The 5,663-nt window shown below is 43.5% G+C and overlaps 1 long non-coding RNA gene across 1 annotated transcript; it reads left to right on the forward strand.

Moving 5' to 3' along the window:
- The first annotated feature begins 299 nt into the window (after positions 1 to 299).
- Positions 300 to 5,385, forward strand: LOC112074991 (uncharacterized). The gene is made up of 3 exons (XR_002894892.2): positions 300 to 387; positions 2,547 to 2,716; positions 3,326 to 5,385. It is a non-coding gene; the product is annotated as an uncharacterized lncRNA (long non-coding RNA).
- The last annotated feature ends 278 nt before the right edge of the window (positions 5,386 to 5,663 follow it).

The raw sequence follows: 5,663 nt of genomic DNA on the forward strand, positions 1-5,663 counted from the left end.
GTTTTGTCTTTTCTCTCTGTCAGGGAGGAGTTTTGTCTGTCCGTCTGTCAGGGAGGATTTTTGTCCGTCCGTCTGTCAGGGAGGAGTTTTGTCTGTCCGTCTGTCAGGGAGGAGTTTTGTCCGTCTGTCTAGGGTGTGATGATGATGATGATGATGATGATATCATGTCTGAGCTGGATGTTCATTATTCTGTCCTAGTGTGTGTCTCCAGACAGTGGAGATGAACATTTTGAGGCGCATGGAGGGCAGGGGCGCCCCGGTGGTGGTGATCAGCCAGGGAAGATCGTCCTGGAGGGGCAAGCTGAACGTCACAGAGGGTCTGGACGCTTCGTACCCAGGAAAGCTTACCCTGACTACGTCTACAAGAGGATCAAAGCACGCAGCAAGGTAAGAGAAGAAAGATGAGGCTAACCAGGGTAAAGCTAGGGGCTAATGCTTGCAGGGTAAGAGCTAGGGCCTAATGCTTGCGGGGTAAAAGCACAGCAGGGTGGGAGCTAGCGGCTAATGCTATCAGGGTAAGAGCTAGGGCTAATGCAGCAGGGTAAGAGCTAGGGCTAATGCTAAGAGGGAAGAGCTAGGAGCTAATGCTAGCAGGATAAGAGCTAGGGGCTAAATGCTTGCAGCGTAAGAGCTAGGGGCTAATGCTTGCAGGGTAAGAAGCACAGCAGGGTGGGAGCTAGCTGCTAATGCTATCAGGGTAAGAGCTAGGGCTAATGCTTGCAGGGTAAAAGCACAGGCAGGGTAAGAGCTAGGGCTAATGCTAGCAGGGTAAGCGCTAGGGGCTAATGCTGCAGGGTAAAAGCACAGCAGGGAAGAGCTAGGTGGCTAATGCTATCAGGGTAAGAGCTAGGGCTAATGCTTGCAGCGTAAGAGCTAGGGGCTATATGCTGCAGGGTAAAAGCACAGGCAGGTGGGAGCTAGCTGCTAATGCTATCCAGGGTAAGAGCTAGGGGCTAATGCTTGCACGTAAACACAGCAGGTAAGAGCTAGGGGCTAATGCTAGCAGGGTAAGAGCTAGGGGCTAATGCTAGCAGGGTAAAAGCACAGCAGGGGGGTAAGAGCTAGGGGCTAATGCTAGCAGGGTAAGAGCTAGGGGCTAATGCTAGCAGGGTAAGAGCTAGGGGCTAATGCTAGCAGGGTAAGAGCTGGTGAGAAAATTGACATACAGTACCAACAAAAAAAGGAGCAGGTGGGATAAATTACAGAAGCAGGGTAAGAGCTAGGAGCTAACGGCTAATACAAATTATATTAGATTGGATTAATGTAGCGCCTTTTTACCTACTGAGGTACTCAAAGAGCTTTACATAGTAAGGGAGAACTCACCTCATCCACCACCAATGTGTGGCATCCACTTAAGTAGTTCATGTGACCATTTTGTGCCAAAAGGTTTACCAATCATCAGCTAACATGGTGTAGAGGTGAGGAGTGATATACCCCAATTAGGAACGAAGGGGATGATTAGGTGGCCATGATGGAATGGGGCCAGGTTGGGAATTGAATGGGCTAWTGAGGACAMAGATGTTCTGTCCAAAAAGAGGAGCAGTAGGGGTGTTAAATGTCCTTGTCATTAYCGTGTTGCAGATCTCACTTGAAGCAAGAGGGACATTTCATTGTGTTAAAGCTTTTGCCACCATTCAGTTGTATAATTTCTCAAAGCCCGCAGCAGAGTAAGAGATGAAATCAGAGAACCAGTGAAGGGTAAGAGCTGAGAGCTAMAGASGAACAAGAACAATCCATCCCTAAATGGCCCTGTCATTATCCTGTTGCAGAAGTCACCTAATGCGAGAGGTACACTTTACAGACAGAGGCCTGAAACTCTACCACATTAGGTTTTAAAGAAACTGTGCTTTTGAAGTGCACTTGCAGCAATTTAAACGCTAACGGATAACGGCTAACGGCTAATGGCTACGCAGAGTAACAGAGTGTGATAGTATAAAAGTCCATCGCAACTTGTGCTTTGACAAATGTGGCATAACTCTCTTCCAACCCTTTACTTRCTGTATATTATACAGTAAATCCCTTTTTAACAGGTGACCAAATGTTTTATGATGAAGGCTACATTATCCTCTTAATTACATTATCCTTTACATGACATTCTCTCCAGATGGTTGATGATTTAAATGATCCTTTACATGACATTCTCTCCAGATGGCTGGTGATTTACATTATCCTAAGATGACATTCTCTCCAGATGGCTGGTGATTTACATTATCCTAAGATGACATTCTCTCCAGATGGTTGATGATCTACATTAATCCTAACATGACATTCTCTCCAGATGGTTGATGATTTACATTATCCTAACATGACATTCTCTCCAGATGGCTGGGGATCTACATTATCCTAACATGACATTCTCTCCAGATGGTTGATGATTTACATTATCCTAACATGTCATTCTCTCCCAGATGGTTGATGATTTACATTATCCTAACATGACATTCTCTCCAGATGGTTGAAGATCTACATTATCCTTAACATGACATTCTCTCCAAATGGTTGATGATCTACATTATCCTTAACATGACATTATCCTCCCTCTTCAGATGGCTGATGCCCGTGGCGTCCCCCGAGGGAACTATGATGACCGGTCCATGAGTCATCAGCATGACTAAGTCAGTGCCGGCCACTCCCTCCAGCAGGGGCCCCCAGTGCCCAGGGAAGGGCCCCCTCGGCCCCACCAGGGACCTGCACCGGTCTGGTTTCACTCTATCCGGTATGGTAAGCTGTCTACTCTTTACTGGGTGTGGATGTTTCTCCTCACTTTTTAAATTGAACCTTTATTTATACAGGGTTCTTCTCATTAAGATCTCTTTCACTACCTGGAAGTACCAGACAGGAAACTGTCTCCTTTTGTCTTGCTGTCAGGGTTCTATTATTTCAATATTTCTTTGTCCTTCCTTTTCTCTCAGTGTCTCTGTCTATAAGCATCCTAATCTCTCTCTCTCCCTTCTCTCTCTCTCCCCCCCATCTCCCTCTCTTCCACACTCTACGTCTTCCTCCCCTCTCCCTCCTTCTCTCTCACTCTGACCATCTCACTCCCATTTCCTTGTTTCAGCCAATCATCTTTCTAATTGGGAGTCCTGTCTATCCTGTCAGTCTTATGACGGTCTAACTTCTAGCTCTGTTTACTGTCTCTGTTGAACCACACAGGACCAATTATAGCCATAGCTACATTATAGCGGTAGTTACATCTAAGGTCAGGGATTTGGGAAGCTGTACAATGGTTATTTCAAATCCTAGTTATACTGCCTTACCCCTATCAGAACACAAAATGTACTCAATTGTTAGTAACGGGTCTTTGTTCTTGTTCTCTCCGATACAGGAACTCAGATTGACGACCACATCCCCCGACGCTCAGCACAGAGGATCGTGGCGCCACCCGGTGGCCGCTCCAATATCACCACCCTGTCGTGAACCCGGGAGCTCCTTGCTCCTCTCGCGTCTGCTGTAGGGAGAACGATACATCAACTACTGTAGCAACAACCAACTACCGTCGATCAAAACAAATCTCACCTGGCTTCCAGAACTCAACTCAACAGTGAAACCATGAACATGCAATCTTCTACTCAGATACAACTGGAAAACAGTATACAGAGTAGAACTACAATTACCACTAGTAGTTACCAGTCATTCTATGTCTATGGTAGACACACCAACTTAGTACTTTGATCTGTTATCCTTTATCAATATTGTGATCAATTCCTCAATCAATTTATCTCATCACCCATCAATAGTCAACTGTCCCCTGTCAGATCTCCGTAGCATGCACCTTAAACAGTCTCTGTCTCCTCAGTCAGATAACCGTCTCTCTCTCTCTCATCTCCTCGTCTTCACTATAGCTTTACTAACATGGTGATAAAGGAGTCGTAGATGAAAGTAGTTTTCTTTAGACCACAGGATGCCTCTCAGCTCTCTCTCTCGTCGTAGTGATGCCTGCTTCTGCTTTCGCTTCAGTGCTTCTAAGAAACTCTGCAGTTGAGTCCCACATGGCACTCTATTCCCTAGATAGCGCACTACTTTTGTCCTCTAGTGCACTATCTAGGGAATAGAGTGCCGTTTCAGACTAACGGGAACTTGTTGTCTCTCTCTCTCTGCTGTTATTTAGTCATGGCTGTAGGCTATTTAGGCTTCATCTTACCGTCTCTTACTGTTATGCATGACTTTTTCCTCTTCATCGTTACTCATTACAAATACAACAAGGGAAAAAAGTGTGTATTACTGTTACTGTGAACAGACTGTAGGGACAGTCCTCTAGTCACACTTGTCTTACTATTATTATTGATGTTTTATCCCAATGCAGGTGCAATAACTTTGCTTCCATGGTATATTCAGTCAGTCAGAATAGGAACTTCACCAATCCTTCTATTCAGTCAGTCAGAATAAGAACTTCACCAATCCTTCTAGTCAGTCGGTCAGAATAAGAACTTCACCAATCCTTCTAGTCAGTCAGTCAGAATAGGAACTTCACAAATCCTTCTAGTCAGTCAGTCAGAATAAGAACTTCACCAATCCTTCTAGTCAGTCAGTCAGAATAAGAACTTCACCAATCCTTCTATTCAGTCAGTCAGGATAAGAACTTCACCAATCCTTCTATTCAGTCAGTCAGTCATAATAAGAACATCACCAATCCTTCTAGTCAGTCAGTCAGTCAGTCAGGATAAGAACTTCACCAATCATTCTAGTCAGTCAGTCAGAATAAGAACTTATTCAATCCTTCATGTCTATATAGGAGTTACAGGGAAGCCCATATCATCTGTACACTGGATCTGTGTTTTTGTCTTTATAACACAGCCATGTTCCACTGTCATCGTGTGACTTTTATATTTTTGTATATAAAGACGAAACATCTGGTGCTTTGAAACCCTAGCCTGGTTAAGCCATACTGAATGCTCCACTGACTTGGTGAAACAGAGCATAGCGGTCAGGATTCCAGGCTATTGAACACCCACGTTGTAGCCAAGATACACAGGGATACGTGGAGCTGTGAACAATAAACAGTGGTTTTAAAAGTCTTTAGCTTTTTTAAAACCTGACTCTTATTTGTAATGATTTTATTTAATTTTCTACCATTTCCTTTCTCTTTTGTAGACTTCACGTTTGTACTTTTACATGGTCCGGTTGAGAAAGCGGACATTTTGTTTTGTCGCCCAAATAGACCGACAACATTAACGTTGTTCTTGTTCAACAGTGTTGTAACTCGGTATACTCAGTCAGTCTTTGGAAAGGTTGTTTACATTCGTTAAGTGGTCATATAAAAAAGGGCAAATGAAGTGGTCAATTAAGTCTTTTTCTACTGTTTCTGTGTCCAATGGAAATATGATTTGTGTCCCGAAAGCTAATGTACGCATGTCCTGAATAAAGTTTGAGGGGGAATAAGTGTAATTGGTTTATATTTGTTATTTGTAATGACAATGTCATAACATGTCTTATATACAGTTKAAGTCGGAAGTTTACATACACTTAGGTTGGAGTCATTAAAAGTCGTTTTTCAACCACTCCACAAATATCTTGTAAACAAACTAGAATTTTAGCAAGTCGGTTAGGACATCTACTTAGAGCATGACATGAGTAATTTTTCCAACATTTGTTTACAGACAGATTATTTTACATACACTAAGTTGACTGTGCCTTTAAACAGCTTCCAGAAAATGATGTCATGG

This window comes from Salvelinus sp. IW2-2015, unplaced genomic scaffold (assembly GCF_002910315.2).
Source record: "Salvelinus sp. IW2-2015 unplaced genomic scaffold, ASM291031v2 Un_scaffold2919, whole genome shotgun sequence".
NCBI lineage: Eukaryota > Metazoa > Chordata > Actinopteri > Salmoniformes > Salmonidae > Salvelinus > Salvelinus sp. IW2-2015.